We start from the raw sequence: 13,942 nt of genomic DNA on the forward strand, positions 1-13,942 counted from the left end.
GGGGCTCAGTCAGAATTTTCTTCTGGTCGAGTAACCCATCCCGCTCAAAAGGTCCCTGAATAAGGATTGTTTAAGGATGTTGAACGAAATGCCCATGTTTCCAGAGGTGAATTATCCAAACCCCAAAGAATCCCTCCCAAACATGGTTATGATGCTACCCCACTACTTCTGCTCGTGATCAGAGATGCACATATCGTTAGCCACTAAGGGACATGCTCAACTGGTTACGGTCAAACAACTGACAAGCAAATCTGTGGTATTGAGCAGAATATTTGCTGTAGCCCATCTTTTTTACCAAGATAAAACATGATAACACTTCCAATCAGTTAAGATCAGAAGCCATGAGAGCCACTGCCTGGTACTGCATCAGGGCATTTATCATCATCCTCTTCGTTGTTGTCGTCGTCGTCGTCATCATCATCATCAGAGTGGATGAGGCAGCAAGCTGGCAGAATTGTTAGCAGGCCAGATAAAATGCTTAGCGGTATTTTGTCTGCCACTATATTCTGAGTTCAAATTCTGCCGAGGTCAACTTTGACTCCCATCATTTCGGGGTTGAAATAAGTACCAGTTATGCACTGGGCAATATAATCAACTAGCCCTCTTCCCCAAAAATTTTCAAGGCCTTGTAGAAATAATAATCATCATCATCATCACCATCATCGTTTAATGTCTGCTTTCCATGCTGGCATGGGTTGGACAGTTTGACCGAGAGCTGGCAAGCCAGGAGGTCACACCAGGCTCCAGTCTGATCTGGCAGTATTTCTACAGCTGGATGCCCTTCCTAATGCCAACCAGTCTGAGAGTGTAGTGGGTGCTTTTTATGTGCCACCAGCATGGGGAGCCAATCAAGCAGCACTGGTAACGACCCATGCATGAATGGTGCTTATTGTGTGCCACCAGCATGCAAGGTGGATAAGGCGGCAAGCTGGCAGAATTGTTAGCATGCCAGACAAAATGCTTAGTTGTGTTTTTTCTGTCTTTACATTCTGAATTCAAATTCTGCCGAGGTCAGCTTTGCCTTTCATCCTGTTGGGGTTGATAAATTATGTACCAGTGAATTACTGGGGTCCATCTACTCTAGGCTCAAGGCTCGAAATTTTTGGGAAGTGGGCCAATCAATTAGAACGACTCCCAGTATGCAACTGATACTTAATTTATCAACCCTGAAAGGATGAAAGGCAAAGTCGACCTTGGCAGAATTTGAACTCAGAATGTAAAGACAAACAAAATACCACTAAGCATTTCACCCAGCGTGCTAACGTTTCTGCCAGCTCGCCACCTTTAAAATATTCTTGTCTAGCGGAGGGGGCTAGTCAATTAGATCAACCCCAGAATGTAAGTGTTACTTAATTTGTTGACCCCAAAAGGATGAAAGGCAAAGTTGACCATGGCAGAATTTGAACTAAAAAAGTAAAAACAGACGAAATACCGCTAAGCTCACCACCTTAGGCATTATTTATATTGGCAAGCTGACAGTATTGTTAGCATGCTGGGTGAAATGCTTAGTGGCATTTTTTAGCTCTTTATGTTCTGAGTTCAAATTTCACCCAAGCTGACTTTGCCTTTCATCCCTTTCAGGGTTGATAAAATAAGTACCACTCAAGCACTGGGATCAATGCTTTATCCCTTCCTCTGAAATGGCTGGCATTGTACCAAAATTGGAAACCAGTATTTCAAAGACTATAACCCCTTCTTCCAAATTTTGAACCTTAGTCATCATCATTTTTGTTGACAAAATTTTAGAACATCAAACAAAATGGTTTGCTCGATTTATTCTTACACTTATTCCAATCATTTTGACTGTGGTCATGCTGGAGCACTGCCTTTTAGTTGAAGAAATCAACCCCTTGAGCTTATTCTTTGTAAGATTATTCTCTTGGTGTCTTTTGCCGAACCGCTAACTTACAGGAACGTAAACACACCAACATCAGTTGACAAGCGATGGTGGATGGACAAACACAGACACAGAAATATATACATACATATATATATATAGGGAGATATGTATAAGAAGGGATGACCGCTAAGTGGACATCCAATATGCTAGATCACCTACGATCTAACCACATGTAATACAATTTTTCTTGAATTTTCAGATTTTTATATATGCTAGGCTACTTGTTTTAAATTGATGTTAATTAAATTAATATTCAATTTATCACCCTCATTATTTAAATATATATATATACGACAAGCTTCTTTCAGTTTCCGTCTGCCAAATCCACTTACAAGGCTTCGGTCGGTCTGAGACTGTAGTAGAAGACACTTGCCTAAGGTGCCATGCAGTGCAACTGAACTTTGAACCCTGAATCATGCGATTGAGAAGCAAGATTCTTACCACACAGCCACGCCCGCGCCTATATATTTGTTCAAGTTCCGTACGTTTTGCGTTCAAATTAGTCATTTGCTTTTCATTCTTCTGAAATAGAGCACCAAATGCTGTATTGCAAAGAAGTGACTGTTCTTTCCTCCTCATATTCCTGGCTTTCTCTTTGTTGCAGAATTTATTATTACAGTTGTACACCTGAAGAATTACTACTGTTCAACCAACATCATGAATCTCATCTTTAATTCCCAAACAAAAAGGGAAACGTAGAGAAGGTGTTTACTTCTGTTTGTGTCTGCAAACAGACATCTCACTCTGGTTAAAGGCACAGAGACAAGTGCCACCACTGGTTGTTGACGAAAACAACATAGACCCCATGGTTAGTGACGGACCACAAGACTTATCTCAATGAATGAGTTATCACAGATGACCCATTGAAAATTATTTGTAAACCTAATTGTCCCTTACCCAGATCCCGAACTTATTCTTGTCTAACTTCTATTTATAAACAACAGTTACACATCTAGCCATTACCGTCTTTATCCCTTCTTAGGCTAAGACCGCATTTTCTCCTTTAATCCGCGGCTACCTTCTTCTCAATGTCTATTTCCTCACACAATAGAACAATACTCTCACGTTTCCTCTCATTCAGCTTTCCCTATTTCCCCCTTCAATATTAAACTATTATTCATCGTCCCTAATCCTTGCATCAATTGATAATCTCCAATCCAACAACAGTTGTCTTTAATCCTCTACCTTCCTACCTCGCCTGCCTCATTTACTCTTTCTCTCTCCCCCTCTCTAACACTTTCTCTGTTTCTCTCCTTGCTCCTCCCTTTACTCTTTTCTCTCTGTACCAATCTACCCTTTCCTCCTTCTTCCTCTTTTTTCAAAATCATTGTTTTTCCCCTCTCTCTTTTTTCTCCCATCTTCTCTATTTTTCACTTATTTTCCTCCCTCATTCAACCTATTCTTTCTCTTTTCTCCCCCTGCCTTTTTTTTAATGCTTACTTCCTCCCTCACCTCCTCATCCTTCCGTCTTCATACACACTTCCCTCCTTTTCCGTTTCACACACGCACGCACATACACACACATGCAAGAGTGCTCACACACAACTTTACTTCCTCAGTCTTTCTCTGTATACGGCACACACACACACACACATACATCTGAACACACAGACACAATTCAAGTCTCCTCTCTTTCCTTCAATCACATCTACACTCCCTCTCCCTTCTCCTCTCGCTCTGTCCAAATACTTCTAGCGTTCCTCGGAGAGAAACAAAAGATCTAGAGAGAGAGGGGGAGGAATGGGAAAGGACGTAGGTAGAGAGACAGAGAGAAAAAGAGACAGAACGGGAGGGAGGGAGAGAAGACGAATGTATAGACAGATAGGAAGTCAGACAGAGAGGGAAAGAGAGAAGGGGAGGAGAAATGAGCCAGACCAGCTGACTGAACTGGAAGGCTTTTGGGAAGCTCAACTGTAGGATTTTATAACGGAACCAAGTCTGAGAGAGAAATATTACAGGGACATAGATATATATATATATACATACACACACACACACATATATATATATATACATACTCATGTATATACCCTCGATCTCTTTATATTAATTCAACACACCCAGGAATATATAACATTATACATACATCAATATATATAATATATATATGTATATATATTTATGTATATAAGCATACATGTGTCTATTTGTCTAAATATGTGCGTTTAGTTCCTGTCTAGTGTTTATTATATAGTCTCCTGTATATACACTCATTTGTCTGTTATGTGTATGTATATGTTTGTCTAATGTGTGTGCTATTGTCTATATATATTTATTTATATACATGAACTAGTCTAGTTTGGACAATGTGTGTATATACATGCTTTGTGTGTAAACGTGTATGTATAAAAAATTTTACTATGAGTCTACCCATGTGTCTATAACATAAGTCTGTGGTGTGTGTGTCTATATATATATGTATATATATATATTTATGTACATATATGTATGAAGTGTGTCCTCATGTATTTATAACAGTATTTGTGTGTGTGTGTATATATACCTAGGTGTATATACAAAAATGTAAAAAACTGAGTGTGTACGCATGTATGTGTTAATATAAGTCTTTTGCAGAGCTACGCACATATGTATAAGCTAGTCGAGTGTGTATATGTATATTTACACATGTATATCTAAACTAGTCTACCACTGTCCATAATGACAACACAAGAGGATTCTACCAAGGTAATAGCCTCACGTCTATCTTCAAACATCATGAACACCACCACATCACCAGCACCGTCATCATCGCCAACATCATCATCATCATCAAAAACATCGTCGTTGTGTTCTACAACACATGCAACAACAACAATAACAACGACGACGACGACAAATATGAAAACATCACCGTCACCGCCTCCCCGTAACGACGGAGCTGAGGTTCGAAACTCTAATGAGGAATTAACTCGAACGCAGGACAGCCACTTTCCTACGGGATATAAATATAGGTGAGTAGTTATATACATATATATGCCTGTATACACACACACACGCGCACTTCATGATATAAATATATATATATAATTTAGTCTGCCGTTACGTTCCGAGTTCAAATTCCGCCGAGGTCGACTTTGCCTTTCATCCTTTCGGGGTCGATAAATTAAGTACCAGTTTCGCACTGGGATCGATGTAATCGACTTAATCCTTTTGTCTGTCCTTGTTTGTCCCCTCTATGTTTAGCCCCCCCCCCCCCCCGAGGGCAATAAAGAAATATATATGTATATATATATATAATATATATATATATATATATATATACATACACACACACACACATACATAATATGCATACGCATGCATGCACACATACGCACATACTAGTAATAGAAAGACACACACACACACATGATAATACACATGTATGTATACCCTCCAAGACGTTTGTGTGTGTGTATATATATATATATATAGCTTATGTATGTTTATATAACAAATTGTTTTGTCTGTCATACGAACTCCGGTTTTCTCTCACCCTTGTTGCTTTGTCTTGCCATATATTTTTATATATGAAAATGCGCGCGTGTATATGTGCGTGCGCGCGCGTATATATATATGTGTGTGTGTGTGTGTGTGTGTGTGTGTGTGTGTGAATATAGTGTTGGTGTGTGTATAGTTATAAATACCTAAGACTCCTAATAGTCTCCTTGTTATTTAATAGTTAATGCGCTGTTTTTTGTTATGATGTCTGTATCGATCTGTCATATTGGCCCAAGGCAACACATTATGAGGCTAGGGGGAAGGGAGAGTGTAATCGATTAGACCAACTCCTGGCCGTGTGAAGTACCTGGTTTATTGACCAAACACATAGATCTCGACGTGATTTGAACCCAGAGGCATAAAGAGACAAAGCTAGAGACATTAATATATATCATCTCCCGCCGCCCTGTTTTTTTTTTTATTGGACTGCACAGCATCCCATTAGCATAGGCGCAGGTGTGGTTGTGTGGTAAGAAGCTTGCACCCCAACAACATGGTTCCGAGTTCAAACCCACTGCGTGGCACATTGGGCAAGTGTTCTTCTAATGTAGCCTCGGCCTGAATAAGGCCTTGTGAGTGGATTTGGTTAACGGAAACTGAAAGAAGCACGATATATATGTGTGTGTGTGTGTGTCAGTCTTTGGCAACCGGTATTGGTGTGTTTACCTTCCCGTAAGCTAGCGGTTCGGCAAAAGCAGCCGATAGAATAAGCACCAAGTTTTAAAAATGTACCGGGTTGATTCATTCTACTGAAAAAATTCAAGGCGATACCCCAGCATGGCCGCTTTCTAATAACTGAAACAAGTAAAATATGTGTGTGTGTGTACACACACAGTACATCATTACACGTGTCTTTACTATTTATATGTGTATATATTTATACACATGCGTTAACACCACTACACGTCCTTTCTCTCTCTCTCTCTCTCTCTCTCTATATATATATATATATATATATATATATATATATATATATACACACACACATACACACACACATATTCACACACGGTCATTGGAATCATCACATGTGCTTATTCTACAGATTTCTATACTTGTGCACAGTTGGTTTCTATCACTACTTACTATAAAGTTCACACGTTTATACAGTCATACATGTCTGTGCACTCTCACATATATATGCGTGTGTGTGTGTGTGTGTGTTCTGCAACTTGTTTCCTGTCAGTGCTTCTACTAAATCTCATGTACTCTGCATCTTATGTATCTTAGTTAGATTGTACCTTACCTGAAGCTTTGTGTGTGTGTATTACAATTTCACACAAATCCGTGTGGTTGTGTGAAATTGTTACTGTATTTTCTTAAAATCCATTTTATTTTTTATTACTTAATTGGCACAAGCATGGCTCGGTGGTAAGAAGCTTGCTTCCCAACCATGTGGTTCTTGGTTCAGTTCTACGGCATGGTGCCTTGGGCAAGTGTTTTCTACTATAGCTTCAGGCTGACCAAAGCTATAAGAATGGATTTGGTAGATGGAAACTAAAGGAAGACCGTCGTGTGCATATATATTAGCGCTGGTAATGATTAATTTAATTTTAATAATTAACGAGAAATTAACGATTAATTAATAGTTAATTTCGATTAAGACACAAAAATATCTGCAGTTGGATTTATTGACAAGTTTCTGATATTTCAATTAAAATCCAGTTGAAAGTAAGAAATAGCATAGGCGTTGTCTCACTCAAGTGTTGTTGGATAACCAGTTACGCAAACACACAAGTATGTTAACAGTATTTGGTTCATGTGATATATATATTCTTTTATTCTGTTACTTGTTTTTGTCATTTGACTGCAGACCCCAGGACTTATTCTTCGTAAGCCTAGTACTTATTCAATGGGTCTGTTTTACTGAACCGTTAAGTTATGGGGATGTAAACACACCAACATCAGTTGTCAAGCAATGGTGGGGGGGACAGACACAAATACATACATATATAGACTGAAAGAAACCCTTCGTATATAAATATATATATATACACACACACACACAAAGGGCTTTATATATATATATATATATATATATATATATATATATATTATATATATACATACGAAGGGCTTCTTTCAGTTTCTGTGGACTAAATCCACTCACAAGCCTCTGGTTGGTCTGATGCTGTAATAGAAGATGCTTTCGCAAAGTGTCACGCAGTGGGATTGAACCCAGAACCATGTGCTTGGGAAGCAAGTGTGTGTGTGTGTGTGTGTATGTGTGCCCTTGTCTTGATATTGTGTGATATTTGTGAATGATTCACTTATTTGTTTCCCATATTTTGGCAGAACATGTCTGGCCATTGGGGGGGATATTACCTTCTTTCAAAACAAGTGAGGGTTGGCAACAAGAAGGACATCTGACTCTAGAAAATCTGCCTGAATAAAGTCCATCCACCCCATGCCAGCATGGAAAAGTGGACATTCAAATTAAGATGATGAATTTATATATATATATATATATATATATATAGTATGTGTATTTATATAAATAAGGATAAGATTGTTAATTTAAATATTGATCTTACCAAGTGGCCAGCATGGGAATAAAAACCTTTAAAGGTAATAATTATTATTAAAATTATAATTTAGGGTATCTCTTAGATACCCTAAAGTATAATATATTGTATGTGTATAGTTCTGTGTGTAATCTTCAAAGACCAAATACAAGAAAGTCAGTTTCAATTAGTGAAGCTCCACTTTCCAATACATGTAACTCTATTTTTAGTATTGAGTACTATCTGTTCATCATCTTATATACTCTGATATGTTTACATAAGTCATATACCGTTATTTACTCATTATTTGCCTGCCTAATTTAGTGTTAAATTTTGGTGCATTTTTCTCCCTTCACGTTTTGCCAAATGTCTAAGTCACACTCCAGTTTTTGAGCATAATTTAGGGCAACTTCCACACGAGTAAATAATGTGTGTGTTTATATATTATGCTTATTTCTAGAAACAATTATGTCCCTTACATCTTCTTCCAGTGCTATGGTTGCTGACAATGTGTGTCTCTGATATCCAGAAACGGTTTAATCACTTTAAAAGTTACCAATCATTGAATGGAAATAATCAGGCCAGCTGGACCAAACAAGTTTTGCATTGCAGTAAAATTTCCTCAATGTCGTAAAGAGTTTAAATCATAAATAAGGGGGTTTCAAGTATTTCTTAATCCCTGTCAATCCTGATGCTAAACCCTAATAAACAGAACTTATACCAACATATTGAGTCTGATGTAGTAGACCTTTTAGAAAATCGCTTATACAATTTTAGATAATGCTTTATAGTTGCTAGATCTCTAGACAGTGCCATCCAACTGGCCAGGTCTTTGGACCAAGTTCAACATAATAAAAGAATGTACCAAATGCTTATTGCTTCTGTGAGATCTTTATCATCATCGTTTAACATCCGCTTTCCATGCTAGCATGGGTTGGACGGTTTGACTGGGGTCTGGGAAGCCAGGAGGCTGCACCAGGCTCCAGTCTGATCTGGTAGTGTTTCTACAGCTGGATGCCCTTCCTAACGCTAACCACTCCGTAAGTGTAGTGGGTGCTTTTTACGTGCCAGGCGAGGCTGACAACGGCCACGATTAGTTGGTGCCTTTTACGTGCCACCGGCACGGAGGCCAGTCAAGGCGGCGCTAGCAACGGCCATGTTCGGATGGTTCTTTTACGTGCCACCGGCACAGGTATCACAACTACAATTTCCATTGATATCAATGAAGAAAACTGTAGCAGCAAATATGGGCAATTTGTCGCAAGAAACCTTAAATATATTGCGAAATGTGCTTTCTATGTGGTCAACTGATGAACCACTCTGATGCTCTGTGTGCACTTCTTGTCCGAAGTGTAAAATGATGCTGGGGTTAATTTCTACTGGTTTAGTGTCCACAATATTTCTGCTTCACAATCTTCAGCATTTTATCTTCAGTTATACAGTCTGGATCTATTAGTTTCTCTTTGGTGACAGTATGTTCCACTACAGAGTCTATGATAACAGCGGAAATTAATGACCACAAAATTAGTGAAATTATCATAGATAAGAATCCGCCAGGAAATTTGATCTGTCAAAAAATTAACTAATTAACCAATACATGGTTAATTTTGATCCCACAGGATGAATTAATGAATTTCATGTGACTAAAATATCTATAAATGATTATATAGAAATATAGGTTTGATGATGATGTGACTGTATGGCTTAAGATGTTTGCTTCCCGAGCACATGTTTTTGGGTTCAGTCCCATTGCATAGCACCTTGGGTAAGAGTCTTCTACAAGAGCCATGGGGTGAGTAATGAACGTGTCAAACGTATTCTAAATCTCACTTTGAACTGCAAACCCAGGAGGCGCAATGGCCCAGTGGTTAGGGCAGTGGACTTGCTGTCGGAGTATCGCAGTTTCAATTCCCAGACTGGGCGTTGTGTGTGTTTATTGAGCGAAAACATTTAAAGCTCCATGAGGCTCCGGCAGGGGGTGGTGGCGACCCCTGTTGTACTCTTTCGCTCCAACTTTTTCTCACTCTTTCTTCCTGTTTCTTGTCCCTGACTTCCTATGCAACCGTTGAGCCTGGATGCACATTCATCCATCCGTCGATGCTCTCGGTGTCAGGGGTTGACCTGCTTTCTCTTCTGCGGGTCTTACGAATAGCAAAGGACCACGTTTCGGACTTCTCCCACTCTGGGACAAAGACTGCTTCGCTCAACAAACAAATAAAAACAAACTGCAAACCCAACTTCATTTCATTTTTTTAAAGTACATAGCATACCATTTTCTGTTGAAGAAGTACAGTGGGTCTGCACCAGCTGTAACCTAATTAATTATTGTCTGGCAGAGAGTTTTCTTATAACAGCTTCTCATCCATTTGAACATTTGCCAATACACTTTGAAGGACCTCTTCCTCATTCTAATATTTTAAATATGTACTTTACCACTTAGTTGAAGAATCTTCATGTGTTCTGTTTATTTATGCTGTGATACAAATGTGTATGCTTCTGTTAAAAAGTGCTTAGCTCATCTCTCTTCTCTATTTTTGGAATGCCAGCACCACGCATTCATTCAAAGAAACGGGTTTAATATTTTAATGTACTCAATAAATGATGATAAATAATGTATGAACTGTGTGTATATTATATATATATCACCGTGATCACTGTGACCGACCAGGTTATCAGATGTTGCTAGACATCGCTGGTCACAATGCGCTTTGCATTGTTTTAGCCTTCAAATGACGCCACCCCACTGGCTAAACGAGCAGGCAATGAAAGAAAGAATGAGAGAAAGTTGTGGCGAAAGAGTACAGCAGGGATCGCCACCACCCCCTGCCGGAGCCTTGTGGGGCTTTAGGTATTTTTCGCTCAATAAACACTCACAACGCCCGGTCTGGGAATCGCAATCCTACAACCGCGAGTCCACTGCCCTAACCACTGGGCCATTGCACCTCCACACACACACACGTACATACATGCTCACACACATGGTCTATAACAGTTTATTAGATAGGAGCAGGTGTCATGATTAGAGCTAGTTATCTATAGAAACAGTTATGTTTCTTGATTCCAGCTACGACTATTGACAATATTTTAAATTAATCTATTAAATTGACTGAAGGAGTATATCTGGAACTTTCTTAATCAGAACAACATATCATACATTCATTCATATATGTGTGTGTGTGGAGGTGCAGGAGTGGCTCTGTGGTAAGATGCTTGCTTTCCAATCACATGGTTCTGGTTCAGTCTCACTGCATGGAACCTTGAGCAAATGTCTTCTATAGCCTCAGGCTGACCAAAGCCTTGTGAGTGGATTTGGTTGCGGAAACTGGAAGAAGCCTATCGTATGTATATATATATATATATATATTATATATATATATATATATATATATATGTGTGTGTGTGTGAGTGTGTATTTGTGTGTCTGTGTTTGTTTCCCACCATTGCTTGACAACTGATGTTGGTGTGTTTATGTCTCTGTAACTTAGTGGTTCAGTAAAAGAAACCGATAGAATAAGTTAGTGGTATACAAAGAAGTCCTGTTCAACTAAAAGCGGTACTCCAGCATGGTTGCAGTCAAATGACTGAAACAAGTAAAAGAATAAAAGAAAGAATATATATGTAGGGAGGGGGGCTCTGAAAGGGGTCTCAGGGAGTAGCGTCTCTGCCTTCCTGAGCTAGTTTTCCACCTCATTTCTTGGTAGAGGCCATGGTCTTGGGACCACTTATGTCTAGAAACTGAGGCTGGGGGTAAGCAAGGGCGTGCTCCCCTTAGAAAATCTAGCTCCAAAAAATCCTCATGAAAGCAAACGAGAATGGGCACCAGCCAGCCCAAAGGTTGGGGTGGGCTGCACCTGCCTGCCGCGGTTGCTATGGCATTGAGGTAGATCTGGCCACCCCTATTAACAGGGACAAAACCTGGATTTAAAACTCTGGATGATGATGATGATGTATATATTTCGTTTTTGTATTTGGTTTGCAAGATTCTTTATGTGAATTCGTGTGTTGAAGCATATTTTATTGTGTCTGGGGAGAATCATTCTATTTTAATGCCTTATTAATTAACATGTTCAATGGTTTGATTTCCACTCATTTATTTATTTATTTTTCTGAAATTTTTGTTGCTTCTTGCAACCTCCAAAATTTTAGGAAAAAATAAATAAGTAAATGAATGCAAATCGAACTGGTGGTGTGTAAATCAATAAGGCATTAGAACAATGATGTCTCTTAAGACACAATAATATATATATATATAAACCTCAGACTTAACATGTATTGTTTGTATTTTCTGTAACAGACTGTATTACTTATAATAGAATCTGTTATGGAAAATTCATGGTAAATCTGAGTTTCATACTTAATTAAATAATTAAGCAATCATCAGATAAATTGCTATTGACTGACAAATTGGAGTATTCAAAACATGAAACCATTGCAGTTTCTATAACAGAGAATATTAATTTACATGTATTTCACTCTACAGCATGTATTGAGAACTCTTTATACTGTGTAATTAACTTTCAAATATATGTTTCACTTCACTCCACATGACTTAAAGTTTCATGTGCATGCAAATGCCATCACACTCATCAGATGTTAAAAATGTGTGAGAAATTCAAGATGACTTCTAGGTGTGAAACCACCATTGGTCAGCTCAGATTACATGGTATTAATGTTGTGAAAACGACATCGGCTATTTTCTTTCCACTTGGGTTGATATGTTTGGACAGGAAGTTAACAGGATGCTTGCGACACTTTGGTAACAATGTGATGTAATGTATTCACATCAGATCCTTGTATTGAGTATCACACGTTAGGGTGGATGTTATTTTAGTAGCAGCAGTCTTTATATAAGAATGACCAACTTTGATGGTGTTGGGTTACAATTGAGGTTAAATTGCAGTTGTAGCAGCATTCAGCCTTGTCCAGCTTTATTAAAACCTGAAATATGTACAATTACATAAATTCACATTATTTGTGATGGGTTAAAAACAAAAAATGCTGACAATCTTCAGTTGCTCTACTGTACTAAAAATATATACAGTGATATCTTGCAGTATGAGTTTAATTCGTCCCATGACCAAACTTGTCTTACGATTTACTTGTTTCACAAATCAATTTTCTCATTAAAATTAACTAAAATATAATTAATCTGTTCCAACCCACCAAAACCAGTCAAAAGTAATTTTTTATGGGTTTTAAAACAGAAAAGGTGTAGTTACAAGTAAAATGACAAATATAAAAAGGAGAATGCAAAAAAAATATGTAAACTGGTTTTATTAACTGAATTGATTTAAAGATGGGACGATTTGTGTGCTCGTACTGCAGATTTCCACTCATACTTCAACACAAAAATTTGCACGAGTCTCAGCTTGTACAGCAAATTACTCATACAATGAGGCACTTGTACTCCGAGGTTCTACTATATATCTAAAGATTTTAGCCAACTCTGTGTAATAGGTAATATAGGAATTTTGTTTTTATATACAATGACCATAAACGTTCAATAATAGTAGCTTTATAAGTAGTGTCTCAGAAGCCAAAAAGAGTTTTCCGTTGATAAATCCCAATACAGGATTGAAACTTATCTGGCTGATCCTCTTTTTCTGTCCACAGAGATATTGCATATAAAGATATGTTTACATGTTTGTTACATAATGTTGGCTAAAATTTATAGCTATATTCTCTAGTACTCTGCAGCATTGAAACAAAACATTGTTACACCCTAATAATTTGTTAATCAAGTTAGCTGCCTTGAATGTGTCATTTATGCAAATCGGCCAATTTAATTTGAATTGGCTATTATTAGTAGTGAGTTTATAAGCAGTGTCTCCATGGATAATTAAAGTGGGTACTCAGTTGCTAATGAAATCTTGGGCTGATCTCTGTTTTTCTGTGCACAGAGATATTCTATTTGAAAAGACACATTGTTTAAATCTATCACAGTGCAAGCTAAAATCTGTAGATATATTCTGTAACATTGAAGCAAAACCTTATTAATCATCAGTTGCATCTAGAACTGTTGCAACCAAGAAATTCCATTTTTAGTTAACATAGGAAA

General features: G+C 38.0%; 1 protein-coding gene and 1 long non-coding RNA gene across 4 annotated transcripts in view; both read left to right on the top strand.

The window, feature by feature from the left end:
* LOC115210359 (oxysterol-binding protein-related protein 1) overlaps nt 1–13,942 on the top strand; it is a 280,667-nt gene that overhangs the window by 120,800 nt on the left and 145,925 nt on the right. The window lies entirely within an intron of this gene.
* LOC118763077 lies at nt 4,701–11,569 on the top strand. The gene is made up of 3 exons (XR_004998830.1): nt 4,701–4,851; nt 10,170–10,171; nt 11,559–11,569. It is a non-coding gene; the product is annotated as an uncharacterized LOC118763077 (long non-coding RNA).

Source organism: Octopus sinensis, linkage group LG4 (genome assembly GCF_006345805.1).
Source record: "Octopus sinensis linkage group LG4, ASM634580v1, whole genome shotgun sequence".
Taxonomy (NCBI): Eukaryota; Metazoa; Mollusca; class Cephalopoda; order Octopoda; family Octopodidae; genus Octopus; species Octopus sinensis.